Source organism: Leuresthes tenuis, unplaced genomic scaffold (genome assembly GCF_036924035.1).
Source record: "Leuresthes tenuis unplaced genomic scaffold, fLeuTen1.0.hap1 SCAF_1, whole genome shotgun sequence".
In the NCBI taxonomy this organism is placed as follows: Eukaryota; Metazoa; Chordata; class Actinopteri; order Atheriniformes; family Atherinopsidae; genus Leuresthes; species Leuresthes tenuis.
The window spans coordinates 40,204,994-40,222,929 of NW_027325355.1; the positions used below are offsets into that span (position 1 = coordinate 40,204,994).

Genomic DNA, 17,936 nt, shown 5'->3' on the forward strand with positions numbered 1-17,936 from the left:
GTGAGATAGTCCAGTTTTTTATATTCTTCACTAAAGGGAAAACAGGACAGGGAGGAAAAGGCTGAGCCAAACCAAGCTCATCTTTGGGCCAAGCAGCAAGAAGAGGAGCAGTGATAGAGGGAGAGCAGGTACTATAAAATGAAGAGACTATGCCAGACCTGTATACGTTTTAAAAGTCAGATGTATAATGCAGGATAATTGAAGTATTGTGTAAGATTATAATAGAAATGTGTTCAAAAGCTGGTTTTCCTTAACAAGAGTGAACAGATTCAGATCACTATCATCAACATGATAGTGTAATAGGGCTTGGGTATCTATTTTAAATACTGGAAGAAATATGAAGCATTTGTATATATTATCCCTCTGTCCCAGGACAGTTCATTCCTTTTTATTCCTAATCCATGACTTGATGAAATTCATTCTCCAGTTTTACAATGTAACTCATTTAGGATGAGGCTGATGTTCTCTGATAACAAACAAAACAAACTCTCTGCCGACGCTCTGTTCAACTCCACAGCATTAAAGGCCTCGCTCACGCTCTCCCATCCACCACTCTTACGTTTGCTGCTTATATGGTAGGACAGCATGCCAAAGAGCACATTTTTGCGGGCCTCCACTTTAGAAAGTAGCACCTCCATCTCACTTTTCGTTTAGTTATTCTTTTTTCGTCTTACGCATTCTTTATTCTTTATTTTCTGATCGTGCAGAGAGAAGAATTGAAGGTCCAGGGCTCATTTAAATATGATTTGCATATTTAAGTAGGGGCGTGGACGGGGAGGAGTCGGGTACTCTGACATGTGCGCTCAATTCCACGTTGATTGGGATGTACAAACGACCTGGCCCTTATTCTGAGTTTCTGTCTGAGTTCTCAGCGTTTTTATCACAGTTAGTGCTGAGTACAGATAAAGTCATTGTAGTGGATGATTTTAATATTCATGTAGATGTTGAAAATGACAGCCTAAATATTAACTTTAATTCTATATTAGACTCTATTGGATTTTCTCAAAGTGTTCACAGACCTACTCACTGCCTTAATCATACCCTTGACCTTGTGCTGACTTATGGCATTGAGAGTGAACAGTTAACAGTGTTCCGTCATAACCCTGTCTTGTCTGACCATTTTTTAATAACTTTTGAATTTACATTACTTCTATACAGAAGAATTTTACATATAAATGGTAAATGGAATGGTAAATGGACTTGTACTTGTATAGCTCCACTACATGCCACATTCACCCCACTCACACACATTCATACAGCACGTCTTAAGATACACATAACTACGTGCTTTTTTCTAAGCATTCACACACACATTCATACCCCCAATGATACACTGGGGGAGCAACGTGGGGTTCAGTGTCTTGCCCAAGATACGCACATTGATACGTCCGGATATTTTTGTATGTTGGAGGGCATTTTGGTTTCAGCGTACACCATGTTTCAATAGAAAATCCAAACAAGTCTGAGGCCCCAGGTCTCCAAGAGCAGCAATCACAGCACTGATTGGACTTTTAGACACCTTGCACATTGGACCCTGGGACATTGTTGAGACGCATTGACTGTTTTTTCACCCTTTTGTTTTTGTCATATTTATTGCCTTTTGAAAATATAAACTCGTCTTTTGGAAACTGGCATCTGTTGTGCTGTATTATGTCGGCAAATCTCCCCAGTAGAGTTTTTAATAGTAGTTAAGGTTCCCTTAACTTTCGGCCATCTTCGCAGTTGTGACACAAACTCGCAGATCAAATCAATAAAATTACAGTTATTTGTGTGTCCGTTAATACAAAGTGTGAAGCTGCAGATTTCTGCTGAAACTGAGCTGCCAACAGCTGAAGTTAAGTCAAACAAGAAAACCTGGTAATATTACCTTCAAATGGCGGTTGAGGTGGTGAAAATGAACTGCGACACATCCAAGAAGAAGGCTGAAGCTAACGAAAAAAATCAATGGGCTCTGTTTTTGTACGACCAGAGGACGACAAAGCACCCCAATTTAGGGAGACAAATTGCATCAGAACATTGGTGAAGAGGAAGAAAAATAGAATTAGATTTAAGAAGAAGTATCAGACTTTAAATTACAAATGAAATACAACAATATAGCAGATAAAAAAGATCATGGAGTCTGTTTGCCCAACATGTTGAAATTGTACTGAACAAATATTGAGAAAAATCACTAAATACCAAAAAAATAAAATCAGTTTTTGATGGGGTTTTTCGTTCTTACTAACGAAGTCCCACCTTAAACAGAAAGAACCACACAAGAGATCAATATAAAGTTCAGCTTTTGCAAAAGGGGAGAGCCGTCGCTGCTTCAGCCACAGGTGTATGTGTCTAAGCAACCTACAACAATCTCCGACTCCCTCATTGCAGCAGCCTGGTTTTATTCAGAGATAAGAAAGGGGGAAGAGCTTTACAAAAACAAAGGGTTTCATAGAAAAATCAGAACGTCGGTCGTTTACGTATTTATCTCCAAATGGTGGCAAATCTGCCAATTAGAGTGTGAGACCTTGACGACAATCATACAAAGAGATACATCAATAAACTAGTGTGAATCAGCCATTGTTGGTTTGTAGTGTGAACTCTGTTGACCTCTGGAAGACTCCTGAGGCATCTCTCTTTGTTCACAAGCACCCTCATTTCCTCGCCACATGATTGGAACTAAATGCAGTATATGTCATATAGGACATGTATAGTAAAGCGTAAGAAATGCAGTTAAAGCATAGCAATACAATTAAAGGCACAGTAAGGTAATTGTAACACAGGGTATATCATGAGATAAATGTTAAAAACCCTAACATTTCCCTCCTGTTTATCGAATGAGATACAAAAAACAAAAACATATGCAATAATTTTAATGCGAAGCAAGCAAAGTTTCTTGTGGTTCACTGTGGTAGGCAGAAACAGTACATCAGTCTACATCACTTGTTTTGGACATTTTCAATGTAGAGGTCATTGTTAGTTTCGTTATGCTTTACACATGTGAAGAACAGTTATCATAGTCATCACTAAAATCATCATCATCATCTTCTGTGGGTTGGCGGAGCAGTTGTAGGTTCACCATGGTGGAAGTAGCCGTCTTAGTGATCACAGACTTGAAACAGGGAATCACACAAGTCGTAAACACACAGAATAAGATCAATACACCAAAGAGGGAGGTCACGATCTTTAATATTGGTTGCCACCAGGTGCCGGTCATCAGCCATGCGAGAAAGTTCCATTGTTGTTGCGCTTTCTCTTGTGACATGGTTTGTTGCAGGTTGAGCAGGGAGGCCATTGCTTCGTTTATGTGGGTGTCATTTTCTCCAGGGATATAGGTACAGCAAGAAGTACCTATAATGTGACACACACCACCTTGTGCTGCGGTGAGCAAGTCCAGAGCCATTCTGTTCTGGAGAACCATCAGCCGTGTGGCTTGGAGTTCACGATTCTGGCCATTTTCTACCTGCAAAGAAAAGTTGACAAAAGACTGGAAGCGATAATTCAGAGTTTCAATATACAGTGCATGTTTTCCAATACCATCCCAAGGGAAGAGGGAATGTATAACTTTTGAGCCTGTGCTCCAAACCTTATGTTCGTATGGGACATCTGAGCCCCAGATAGGATTGTGTGGTTTGAAGATTGCAACACTTCTCTGTTGTCGCTTATGAAGGGAGGGTAATTGGCCACGGTAGATCTTATAGGTGTGGTCGGTGACCCACACTGGTGCACAGACTCCCGTCCAGTTGATGGGCAACATCGGATATACATTATGTCCGCATAACCACCACCCGTTCTGGATGAGGTACGTCCCGTTCGATGGTGCGGACATGTTGGTTGGGGAGCCTTCTCCAGTTGCTGTGGCAATCCCGTCTTGGCACTCGGAAGTGATGTTTAGAGCTCCCATCCAGGCTCCTCCCTGTGGGCAGCCCTTGCTTTTGCACAGATGCGTCTCATTTCCTTGAGTGAAGCAAGTGAAGTTCTGCCCTTTGGGAATGTGGAGATATGCTACTTGTGGTGTGGGTTTTCCTTTGATTGTAATGTTCATGTTAGCCCAGAACAATGTACTGCATGTCCTGTTTTCTACTCCCCAATGGGAGTCATTGATCACAATATTGCCATGTTGAAACCCAATACCTGCCATTGAGTTGTCCCACTGTGGATTTCACATACCTTGTGTCGAATGGGTGTTTCGGGTCCCATGTCCAGTCCTTGTAGTCCACATCATGGGTCCATCTCTTTTCCCGGTTTGGTTTGGGATTACTTTGGACACCTAGGATGAATACAGACAATACACACGCTACAGCCGCAGCGCAGCTGAGTAACACCTTTTGTGTTCCCATTGCTGCTCAGTTATCAGAGATGCAGGTGCACCCTTGGCCTATCAGAGTGAGGATCAGTTGGTTTCTTCACTGACGTTGAGACACCTCACTCTAAACAATGAGGTCCCTTTGTAGTCAGGCTTCCCCACCACTCTGAAATTAGGGGTCCAACACTCTCTGTAACTTACAGTGGCTGAGGTGGATCCAGCTGGGCCTTTCAGCAATCTTCACTGCAGTGGGTGTGGTCAGGAGCACTTGGTATGGTCCTTCCCACCGTGGGCTGGCCCAGTTCTTTCTTTTGATGACTTTGATGTACACCCAGTCACCTGCTTTGATGGGACTGTCAACCTGTGGAAGAGAGGAATCAGAAGGCAGTAAATTTGCATTGGACACGTCTTTCTGTTTTAGTGTCCTGATCATATAATCTGCCAGAGTCTGTTCTTCCTCTGCTTTCTGTAAGTCTGATGAAAACACTGGTAACCTATATGGTCTCCCATGGACTATCTCAAACGGAGTTAATCCTTCTGATGTGGGAGTGATTCTCATATAGAGTTTCACCAGGTCCAAGCATTCTGGCCATGGACGGCCAGTAGTTTCCATGCACTTTTTCAATCTGCTTTTGATAGTGCCGTTTGTTCTTTCCACAAGGCCTGCACTTTGAGGGTGGTAGGCACAATGATTTTTCAAATCCATTCCCAAATGCTCTGCCATTTTCTGAACTACTTTATTCACAAAGTGTGGTCCATTGTCACTGTAAATGGTTTGTGGGATGCCGTGGGCTGGGATGATAGTTTTGCAAATAGCCTTAGCTACTGTTAGTGCATCAGCTAGCTTTGATGGAACTATCTCAACCCATTTGGAAAAAGCATCGACCATCACTAAACAGTACTTGTGAGGTCCACTTTGTGTAAGTTCAATGAAGTCCATGTGCATTGTTTGAAACGGGTAAGAGGGTTCTTGTGTGCTTCACACACACAAGACATGCTTTACAAAAATTTTTTAAGTAGGAATTTAATCCGTACGTTGTAAAGTGTTGTTGTATGATAGCACTCATCCCTCCTGTTGACACATGGCAAGGCCCATGTGTCACAATTGCTGCTGCTTTGAAAAGGGATTTAGGCAGAACTGGTTTTTCATTCACTTGAAAAATCCCATCAGAGTTTTGTGTGGCACCTTTTGTGGCCCACATCTGTTTTTCTTGTACTGATGCATTTTGTTGCATATCTGTTAGTACAGTTTGGTCAATAAGTTGTTTATCATCGGTGTGTGATAAAAATTTGTCATGTCCATGTTTTCCTGTAGCTGCTTCTTTTGCTACTTGGTCTGCAAATCTGTTGCCATTGGAGACTTCATCTTTGCCTGTAGTGTGTGCAGCACACTTGCACACTGCTAATTTGGCTGGCAACTGTATAGCTTGAAGGAGATCAGTCAGAAGGGAGGCATGTGTTACAGGTTTACCTGTAGATGTTGTCATGCCTCTGCGTTCCCATTGTTTTGCAAAATAAAACAAGGTTGAGAAAGCATATTGGCTGTCAGTGTAGATTGTTACCTCATGTCCTTCTGCTAATTTGCATGCTCTAGTCAGTGCAATAAGCTCAGCAGCTTGTGCTGACATTTGGCTAGGGAGTTTGGCTGCCTCTACCACTCTGGAGGGCAGTTGGACTATTGCATAGCCACTTCGATTGTTACCTTGTGGGTCTTTGGAACATGACCCATCAACAAACCATTTTTCTCCTACAGTGAGAGGTGTATCACTGAGGTCTGGTCTTGGTAACTGCAAATGTTCTGTTGTTTCCAGACAGTTGTGTGGTGTACCATCTTCAGGTAATGGAATCAATGTTGCAGGGTTTAAGACAGTACATATTTTCACCACCAGATGGGGCTGAGACAGCAGTGTGGCTGTGTATGATAGATGTCTGGCTGGTGAAAGGAAATTCATTTTGCTTTGCAACAACAGCACGTCCACAGCATGTGGGACCAAAAGTTCCATTTTATGAAACAACACGACATCTGCTGATTGGGTGACTGCAAGAGCAGCTGCACAAACAGCTTGGACACACTCAGGTAAAGCTTGGGCCACTGGGTCCAACTTCTTTGAGTAGAAAGCTACAGGTTTCAATCTGCCACCATGGTTCTGCAACAACACTGAAGTCATGTAGCCATTTTTGCAGTCCACTGTCTGAACGAAGGTTTTACTGTAGTCTGGTAACACGAGAGTTGTGGTTTCCATCAAAGCTTGTTTTAAAACTACAAATGCTGTCTCAGTTTCAGGGGTCCACTTGATTTTATCAGACATTGTCATGGGGATACCGTAAATGAGATTCTGCAACTTGTGAGTTTTTTCTGCATAATGTGGAATCCACGCTCTGCAGTAGTTGCAAAGTCCTAGGAAGGACATCATTTGTTTCTTTGTCTCTGGTTTAGGCACATCAGCTATAGTTTGTTTTCTAGCTGTTTGTATCTGCCTGCCTGCGGCTGACAGTGTGTGGCCCAAATAGTTCACCTCTTTTCTCACCCACTGGAGCTTATCTTTTGATACTTTGTTTCCAGTTCTGCAGAGGTGCTGCAACAGGGCAAGAGAGTCTTCTCTGCATGCTTCCTCTGTTTCTGATGCCACCAAAATGTCATCCACATACACAAGCAACTGGCTTCGCTCGGGCATGTGAAAATCTGCCAAACAGGCCATTATTGCTTGGGTAAAGATAGTGGGGCTGTCAGCAAACCCTTGTTGCCATAAGGGTTTGCCACATCTGGTGTAGGTGTTAAAAGTCCAACATCAGAAGGACCCTTTGACCACAGTTTTTCTGGGATCTCTGCCAATTCAGCTTCTTCTTTGGCAGTTAGAAAAACGTCAGTTTGTCATGGGAGGGGGTGCACTTGTGCTTCGCACGTTGCTGCACCACCGAAAGGTTGTCTCCACATGTCACAGCTGGGACTGTAACTCCAGTTTCCGTCACTGCTCTCATAATCATTTGCAACTGTTGCCATTTTCGTTCTCATGCCAGCATCTGTCCAAGTTATGTTCTCAGGCTTGAACAGAGAGATATGAGGGGTAGCTGATAACTTGTAGCTGGATGCTCGATCCACAGGGAGGAGTACAGTCACAGCAGCAAATGACCTTCGGTCAGTGTACATGTGAAGCAATCCCACTACAACAGGAGACATTTTGCCAAATTCTTTGACGTATGTGTCATGGGGATCAGTCAAAACATTCATGGTGACATGTAATTGACTATGCGTCATTTCTGTCTCTGGATTTAGTAGTTGTTCACGTGCTTCTTGTAGCATTCTGCTAGGAAGGTGAGAATCAAACTTTGGGCTCAAATCATATGAACAATACACACTGTTGTCATCTGTGCAGGATGCATAAACGTCAACATCTCTGACTCTGCAAGCCTTCATGCCGTTTTTAATTGGGACGATGGCGATGCCCAGCCGGGTCATCAAGTCTCTTCCCAACAGGTTAACGGGGCATTTTGGTGAAATCACTACAGAGGCTGAGATAGTGAGTTTAGCTTCTTCATCTGCAACAGTCAAAGCTTTAGAAAAATACTCTTTGTGTGTTTGCCCATCTGCTGATTTAACCCAAATGCTATTTTGAGACTGTTTTAAACCTGGGACATGTGTTTTAAGAACTGTTTTGCATGCACCACTGTCACATAGAAACTCTGTAGGTTTACTATTTATTTTCAACACTATATAGGGTTTCTCTTTGAGTGCATTCAAAACGTCCCAAGCTGCATGGACATCAACAACCATCTCATCTGTAGGATTAGAGGAGTCAGAGGTTTTCATGTCTAGTCAGGAGTTAGACCTTCCTCTGTCTCCTCTTCCTCCTTTGTGATCATCTTGTTTTTTCTTTGGACAATTTCTGGACCAATGTCCCTGTTCTCCACAGTTCCAGCATTCGTCAGAATTTCTATCAGATCCAGATTGGAAGGGCCTTTGGCCTCTTCCCCTCCCTCTGTTTTTTCCTCGACCGCCATCTCTCTGGCTGCCGCGGAAGAAAACAGTGGAGCTGCTGGATTCCAAACCATCGGTGTAAAACACATCTGAATTTCCTTCTTTCTCATTTACCACTCTCTCAGCATGTCTGATCAACTTTCAACTTTTTGTCAACACCAAACTTCTTCTGCCACTTTGACATATAACGTAGACAACCAGGAAATTTGCCAACCATATATTTTTCATCACCTTCGGCACCTCTGGGGGAGGATTTACTGGTTTGATTACCCATTTTTTATTTTAACTTAATTTAGTACTCTGCGTATATTTTTATTAATATATGTCCTTAATACAGATTAAACTGACCTACTTCAACAAACTACTGGTTTGTGTTAACACCGTTAGGTTTCCACCAGTAATGCTGATTCAATCAGTGTAATCTGTCATTCACACTCTCATTCACTCGTATTTACACAGCAGCAAGAATTTTGTACAGCACAAAACACAAATTCTTTCCCTGCTACTCAGAAGCAAACCTTCGACAAGGAACTACTTCTGACAAAGAGCAGACTTCTGCAGCAGTCTCTCTCTCTTGGGACTCAAGGTTTTTAGCCTATGACCCTGTACTCTTTGGGACTCAAGGCCTCTCTTCTTACAGAGCCTCTGACCCGTAACACAGCACTTTTCACTTACTTCTCTGTTGGTTCGTTTCACTCCGTCCGGATCCCGTCAATCCACCGTTGGCAGACGAAGTCGGACCTATGACGCTGGCCCAGTGAAGAATTTACCCCCCAGGACTTTCTTCCAGGTCCTGTTGACACTGGCCGTGCACGGATTCAGCGCGTCGTCCTCCGTCCGCCAGCGGTCAGGTATGTTGGGATCCGGGTCACGGCACCAAGTTGATGGGGTTTTTCGTTCTTACTAACGAAGTCCCACCTTAAACAGAAAGAACCACACAAGAGATCAATATAAAGTTCAGCTTTTGCAAAAGGGGAGAGCCGTCGCTGCTTCAGCCACAGGTGTATGTGTCTAAGCAACCTACAACAATCTCCGACTCCCTCATTGCAGCAGCCTGGTTTTATTCAGAGATAAGAAAGGGGGAAGAGCTTTACAAAAACAAAGGGTTTCATAGAAAAATCAGAACGTCGGTCGTTTACGTATTTATCTCCAAATGGTGGCAAATCTGCCAATTAGAGTGTGAGACCTTGACGACAATCATACAAAGAGATACATCAATAAACTAGTGTGAATCAGCCATTGTTGGTTTGTAGTGTGAACTCGGTTGACCTCTGGAAGACTCCTGAGGCATCTCTCTTTGTTCACAAGCACCCTCATTTCCTCGCCACATGATTGGAACTAAATGCAGTATATGTCATATAGGACGTGTATAGTAAAGTGTAAGAAATGCAGTTAAAGCATAGCAATACAATTAAAGGCACAGTAAGGTAATTGTAACACAGGGTATATCATGAGATAAATGTTAAAAACCCTAACAGTTTTGATTTGAAGTTTACCTTTAATCTGTTCATTCATCTTTTTTCGAGTCTCAATTAACTTGTTCGACCATCTTAAAATATACATTTTATGTATGTTTATCAGCAATAAGCACAAATTATTCTGACATAATTATTACATAAATATATACAGCATTTTGGAACATTTGATACAAAAATCTGATGGTACTGTCATAGTGATAGATATGGATCTACTGGTACTATTTTCACATCTGAACATAATGAACATGTGACTCCATGTTTGTGAAGCAATAGTTGTGTTTGAGTTGGTTCTGAGTTGTTCAAAAGTGTTTTTCTTTAAGCAGCAGTCAGAGTTGTGCTGTTTCATACCTGTTATGTTAGATCACTGTTAGTTTTATGGTAAAACCAGGTCTAAAAATGTTTATCCAGTTAAAACAAGACAGTCTTGCTGCAATTATGGTGTTTCACTGCACTTAGCTCAAACTTTTTAAACTGTATCACAACCACTGATATAAATGTACATATATTCAGACTAACAACAGTAGTAGAATGTAGGATGAATGAATCACATTATTATTCATGATGGAAATGTATGAACTAAATTCTCCTAATATACTGGAGGAGATTACAGGAATCATAGCTGTGATATCACTGATGGAAGTGGACCAGGATTTATCAAATGATTCTAATTTTGAGGTTAGCAGACCTGTTTCCATAGATATATGATGGAAGAGAAGATTTCTTTTGTGGACATTCTCCTCCTTCAGCTAAACCTGTTTCCAAAGTAAAAAATATTTCAAACGTTTAAGCATCAACGGAAGTCTAACGACAGAATGTAAACTTGCCAGTAAACTCTTCCCATTTCCCCCGGATGTGAATGTTTCTATTTTTGTCACGTTCTGATTTTATCGAGTTGTTCCAGGCATTTCCTGTTGAAATGAAGGGAAAACAACTAAACCAACACACGATAATGAATCCAACCTTCATGGGGAAGAATAAATGAGGGTAAAAGAAGTAAATAAGAACACAAAATGTCAGAACTGTTGCTCTGGTTGTGAAAATACCAAAAATAAACTTGTAAAGTCACAAAAAGATTAAAAGAGAACATTAAAAGTGGGAACCATGAATAAAAATAAAGTTGAGCTGAGTCTGAATACTTGTTCCCGCCTTTAGAGGAAAGTCTGAATGAAAGCGATGCTGACCACAGATCACTAACCTTCCACAGGCTGTCAGACAGCTGGACCCGGTTCGGTGGCCCGGTTCTACATCACAGCAGAGCTGAGTGAGGAGAAGAAGCAGAAATATGTTTTAAAATCCACAGTTTGAGCTGCAACAACAAACCAACTGTGAAACTCTCGCAGCTGCGCATGGAGGAACAGTTTCTTCGCTTTTATTTCCGTTAATAGTGTTTTTGCAATGAACTCCTCCCTCCCTCCCTCCCTCTCTCCCCTTCCTCTCAGTCCTCCATCCCTCTCTCTTTCCTCCCAAAATGACTTTCGAAAGCCCCTTGACTCGTGTCCTGCCTCACCCTGCTTTTCACAAATGAATGTGAGCTCTTCTCCGGCTCCTCTGTGTGTCTCAGTTAATGCTCTCATTCTATTTGTCATTAGTGTAGAACTGATTTAAACCTTGTTCTAACCATTACACCATAAAACTTTAGCAGATCTTAAAGGGATACTATTCAAGCTAAAATAATCCATGTACACTTCCACAAGCTCATTGGTAAGATTAGATGTCCGGTTATTTCCTTAAAATCTTTTTTTTTGTGACATTAAATGACGTATTGTCAGTTGGGATAAAAATGATGACTACAGGCACAAAAGGGTGAACATAGTACACCTTATATTTGGTGATTGTCAGGCAGTTGATGAGACATTTTTCAGAGCCATCACAATGCTTCAAGCAGAAATTTGGATATTTTGTTGTATAGTTTTTTACTTGTCAGTAAGTTATTCGGACTTTCAGGTGCAGTACACATTTCAGGGCTGTGTCCACAGGTCAACTGTGGTTAGTGGGGAAGGACTACTCTTCTTCAAGTCCAGGTTTCAGCTGTCGAGCTGAAGAATTCTGAGGTAGTCTGTCCTTATCGTTCCATCCACTGTGTGAAAGCCATCAGTTCCACTGAAAGCAAAACATCTGATCACATGATCATACGGTGACAATGATTAGCATTTGGTCCAGACTTTTTACATCACATGCCTCACCTTCACTCTCTCAAACACATCTGGGATCACTCGAGTCAAACAACTTAATATTGGTCTGATCTGACCATAAAACATGACGTCCATCTTGTCTGAAGACCCTGATTCCTCTGATTTCAGTTTGTCTCAGAAGCAGCAAACAAACTGCAGCAAGAAATTCAGGAGGAACGATTTAAAGCTGTTTTAATTAGTTTCTAATTCAAACAGACCCGTTGAGACTCAACTGTAAATCATTTTAGAGTTTCTTTAACACTGAGCACAAAGATACTGAGGAGCCAGAGCTGGACCAGTATCCAAACCTCCAGGATGCAGAGGTTCTTCAGTGAATGTGGTGTTGAAGGTGTGGAGGTGGATCAATGTGTCAGAGGAGTCTCTGTAGAAGGACAGAGTGCCAGCAGGACGGTCCACATACACTGCTGCTCTGTGGGAGACAGAGGAGGAGGAGGAAGTTTCTTCATTGTTGTGCCACACAGAGAAACCACCATCTTCCAAACAGTTCAGACTCCAGGACTGATTGTTCCATCCAAACACATTGAAGCCTCTCTTGCTGATTCCTCTGTAACTCACTGACACTTCAGCACTTCCTCTCACCTCCACCTCCCAGTAACAGCGACCAGTCAGACCCTCTGTGCAGCAGCTGACGGCACAAGAGAAATCTATCTGGATGATCAGGATATCGGGGGCTAACCACTTTCTCAAGGCCCTCCATGTCACCGCCACCAGGAATACATACTTATAATACATAAAATAATGCTAAAATAATGCTTCAAGAATCACTGCAACAAAACTGTAACAAAACATACTTTGTCAATGTCAAAGAAATTTACATAGCTCTACATATCTCTATACATAAACTGAATTAACATACTCATACTACACTATGAGCGCTTTGTTAAGTTCTTTTAAAATTGTTTTCTCCCTCCCACTCCCGCTGAATTTCTGACCATTACCGCCCGCTCCCGCAACACTTTGAGAATTTATGCCCGCACAATAATAAAAATGCATTGAGTTTGTGTCTTCTCCCGTCCCGCAGGAGAAAACACATCATTTTATAGGCTATTAATAAAGAGATTCACGGACAATCGAGAAATGTATCCAAATATCAGACTTGCCTTGCTTTGTCTTTGTGCTGTAAAAGACGCCTTTTCACATAATTTATTGACATCCTGTCGCTAGGCTACATCCCGATCCCGTGTTTTTTTTTTTAGCCGCCCGCTCCCGCGAGATTTGAATTGGGTCGCGGGACCCGGCGGGACCCAGTCCCAATGCAGCCCTGTAATACACAGAACGGCCTGAACGGTCACACAGGGAACATAAATGTAGAAAAAAAAAAAAAAAAAACATCCATGCAGGCTATTACACACAGCCTGTGTAATTTCTCTTCATGATTTTTTAGTTTTTGAGCTCCACTTTCTGGTTTCTGTCCGGACATTTTTCTTTTTCCTTTACTCACAATTTCCACTTTGGCAGAGTTTAAAGACCACAACTCATTCATTGGACTGGCATATCACAAGTTGACAGCCGTAATCATTAACCAATCACAGTGGCTTAAATTTATTCGATACATTATTCTGGTTGAAAGCACTCAAAGACTAAACATTTCTGAATGGGTGACTGATGGATTAAACTTCCTTATGTTTAAAGAGATTTTAAAACTTTAAGTAAAAGTAGCAGCCCCACTTTAAAGTGGGCCTCTTGTTTTTTTTACATCCTGCAAACAAAACTTTTAAGATAAACTGTATCTTGAAGATGTGTTACTGAATATTCAAACCACTGAATGTCACAATGAACCACGGAGGCACGAAGATCTACACCAAACTGGAGCCCCTTCTGTTAAAGGAGCAGAGGCGCTGCGATGGTTCGCGCGAGCGGTGTTGATGACATCACGGTGTCGTGCTGTCGCGAGTCGATGTGCCAGTAGTTGCAATCTTCTCCGTCACAGAGGTGTCGCTGCTACGTGAAGGTTACCGCTAAATACTCTACAACGACTAAAGAGGAGAAGAAAACATTGTCCCCGTGAAGAGCAGGAGGAGCAGCAGGCAATGATGCTGCTGCAGTATCTGGAAGATGAAATGCTGCTTAGAACCTTGATGGCAAAAAGGTGACGAAAGAGAAAGATTACTTACAGAATAGCTGATGAGTCTGCAGAAGCTGAAATTTCAATAGGTGTGTCATCACCATCATAGTCTGATATAGTACTTAGAATATTATTCTAGTGTGTTGTGTTACCTTTTGTTGATTATGAAATAGAAATAGAAATGGACACACTTGGGAATTATCTGTCTTTCAGGATGCAATAATAAAAATAGATCGTCCGAATATTCCTAATAGATCGGTTTTATATAGCGCTTTTCATAATACTCAAAGCCGCTTCCAGTGAATACCAGTCAATGAAATAACCGCAAATTCCTAACAAAAGTATTTTACATGACAACTGTCAGTCATGAGTTTCACAATTGGTCCATCTTTGTCGTTCTCAGCCCGCTACAACTTACACATTTTGACTGGTGCATGACTAAGCTCCGCCTTTTCATGGCGCGCCAGGCAGAAATACGTCTATTTGACGTCACGTACAATGCGCGCCGGGAGCAATGCATCAACTATAAAACAAGCTTCACTGAGTTCTCCCTGTGAAAGGTAGAGCCCTCTGAGCTGGAAGGACAGGGTCAGACTCCCTCTGCTGACCCAGATTTGAATGTAATTGCACAAAAGCACAGAAACACTGCTGCCAAACGGGTAAGAGACTGAACCAAACTGAAATAATCACCAGAACAGCAGTGAGCAGGCTAAAAAGTAAGACAGCTAACTCAAAATTGTCAAGTTAAGACGTTTTATTTTGGTCAAGCCTCTGTCTTGAGTGTGCTGTTCATTCTTCTTTACTATAAACGCAAGATGTACAACAGGTCCCAAGACTCTCCCGTCATGTGGAATTACTTCTGATTTATTTGAAATAGGTTAATGGTAAACTGATGTAAAACGCATATTCAGTTCTGTACATTACAATGTTTTTATTGAATAACTTCTCAAGTTTTCCAGGAACAACTTTCAGCAGAACATCATCATGTCGGGCTCAGAGTTGTGTAACGGAGTAAATAGTTATTATTCCACTTGCTTTTATTATTGTAATATTGGAAGTTACAGCATTGTGTGTGGTATATTGGCTCTTCCTTAATGCTGGCGTGGTTACGTCATAAGCTGCACCTGATGGACGTATTGGGACGGATGCGTCCGAGGTAAGTTGGTTCCTTTTTACAGTCTGTATGTGGGAGTTCTTTTTAAATTCCTTCATTAAGCATTTCCATTCCTCTGCAGTGTGTGTGAATTTAACCGTGCCTGACCAGCATTCTCACGTGTTATGCAGGAGAGAATAAACGGCCGGTGCAGGCGAAATCCAACCAGTCTCAATACGATTCTTAAAACACAACACAGGGTACTATCAGAGAAAGAGAGACCTGAACCTGCCAGTACCAAGGACTGGCATGGTTACAGTTGTTTTCCAGCCACTCTTTTTGTTGTGGTGACCTTTCTTCTGATGTGGTCGATTCTATAGACAAAGACAGGACAGGAAAAAGGTATGTGGGTTAAAAAGGTATGTGGGTTTTCTTTGTTTATTCCAAGTTCAGTGTTTTTCAATTCCAGTCCTTGGGACCCACTGCCCTGCAGGACTTAGATGTTTCCTGCTTCTTGTACATTATAAAGTGCCTGTTGTTGTGAGTCAGTGATGTCAGCTTTTTCCACACTTTCTTCATTTGGCAAATTCAGGAATTAAACAACTAAGAAGAACCTAAGACTTGAAGAACAAAAGGGGGCCTGTGTTACCTGGTATGCACGGCCTGTGTGGTTGGCTGTGTTCTGGCACTTTCTGCTGGGATCCACGGTTCATCCTCTTTCTTACATTCCGTAGTCTCTCTTCAATGAAGCCTGTTGCTGGATAGCTGGTAACTTTTCCAGCATTTCTACAACTGCGGCTTTTAGTGTACCACATTTCCTGGAAATAAATAAGATAGAACTTTCATCATCCCATAAGTTTTGCAGTAGAGACGAGACATCAGTTACAAATAATGAACAGTTACGGGAAACGTGGTAAAAGTTTTAAAAAAAGAAAGAAAAGGATATATATATATATATAAATATATATATATCCTTTTATACACATATACACCCCATATACATGCACATGGACGGGTCACGTAATAAAAAAATGCACTGAATCGCACAGCTATTTAAAATTTTAAACCACGAGTGCCCAAACTTTTGCATTGCACTGTATGGAGACACAGCATACAGGGCATATATGTGTATGAGCGAAAAGAAGGATCCCTTCCACCTTATAGGACACTATTTGTTTTTAATCAAATTAATTCACATCATTAGAAAAAGTGTGTTTTATGCAGTTTTATGTGAACGATGGAAAATAAACTCACATAGCCACTGCTGGATCCATCATTCAGGCACGGAAAGGTCTGCACCAATGAACGTGCCAGAAACTCCTTCACGTTAAGTGGTTGGCCTGTAAATATAGTAAATAAATAGAAAAAATAGATAAAGGAAACAAATGTACTGTCTCCACTTTTACACTTCAAGTTATTCATTTTATAATTTTTTATTTTAGGTATTTATAATCAGGATATTGTGGAAATATCAGAGAGCTTAATTCTCAACCAAATACCTTTGTGAGCGTCAGCTGGAAACCTGAAACACTTCTGTTTAGGTTATGACTCCAGGTGAACTATATATTGGACATACCTCACTCTCCAAATCTCTCAATTAAGAAAGATACCAGAATTTGGGTTAATGAAATTCTTTGTTTTCTGCAACCCAAAACCCAAAAATGGTGCAAAACACTGAAGACCCAGGAACTGGGTTAAATAATTACCCTATAACCCAGAAAATGGGTTACTCTATGTAAAAATAACCCAAACTTTTAACCCAACACCAGTAACACATAAATTGGGTTACTAAAATAACCCAGCATTTTTTACTGCTGTAGATCTGTGAAAGTAGTCCTTGAGAGTTGGATGTGAAGTGTATCTGGGCTTCAGGTCCTCTCTAATGACAGTCTTGACATTTGGCGTGATGGTGCTGTCTTCCACACTTGGAGCCTGGAACAATTCTAACTGCACCGGCCCACAACGAGCCAACAACTGGACCAATCCATCCCCTCCACCTCCCATATACCAAGAACTCACCTGCATCACTTGTTAATGCCTGGTTGTTTGTTTCGGAATAAATCCGTAATTTTTGACCATTCTGCAAACTCTCCTCCAGCATCCGTTTCTTCTTCATTCTGGCCTTTTGGGCCCTCCTTTCTCCTTTCTCTTCTTTCCCTCCATCAGGTGTAAACAGAGCAAAACAAACACGCAAATCCGATTCCTCTTCGACAGTAAGAAAATCCGCTACTTCAATCTTACCCGCTTTCTCTCTCTGACAGACGCTCACTCATCTCCCTACGTTCATTGGATAAATGTAGAGCGATACGCAGGTCCCATTTCTCATGAGGCTTTGCTCCGACCATTCTACATTAATTTATGAACGACAACAAAAAAATAAATCGCATGACAATTTATATTTGTGGTCATAAAAGTTCTGTAACGTCTGAATAAAAAAACTCTCAGTGACGGCAACGGCGTTGCAACAGTGGGAAAAGTAATTAATTTTGAGAATGCTGAAAAGCAAGCTATTGTTTTCCTGTTTTTCTTTATTATTCCAACATCTTAGTTCTTCCGTAATAGTAATAGTAGCATTATAGTAGTAATAATAATAGTAATTAATATAAGTTTATTTATTATATTTAATATACATGCTATATATTCTGTGTTCTTCTTTCTTTTCCTATGGGATTAATAAAATATTTCTATTCTGTTTCACACAATTATTTTTGTGTGCCTGCCTTATTCGGAGAGATCAGCTCAAAATGCTCCCAGAGAGGAGAAAATCTCCTCTTTCTGAATCCATGAACAAAAAAAGCAGCTAGTTATGAACAAAATGTTCGCACCATAAGGTTCTAAATCCACACAATG

General features: G+C 41.3%; 2 protein-coding genes across 6 annotated transcripts in view; one reads left to right on the forward strand and one right to left on the reverse strand.

Moving 5' to 3' along the window:
- The window catches only part of LOC140290166 (protein NLRC3-like), a 362,014-nt gene that overhangs the window by 322,065 nt on the left and 22,013 nt on the right, over positions 1–17,936 (reverse strand). The gene's annotated exons all lie outside the window — the stretch shown is intronic.
- The window catches only part of LOC140290202 (NLR family CARD domain-containing protein 3-like), a 556,114-nt gene that overhangs the window by 296,955 nt on the left and 241,223 nt on the right, over positions 1–17,936 (forward strand). The gene's annotated exons all lie outside the window — the stretch shown is intronic.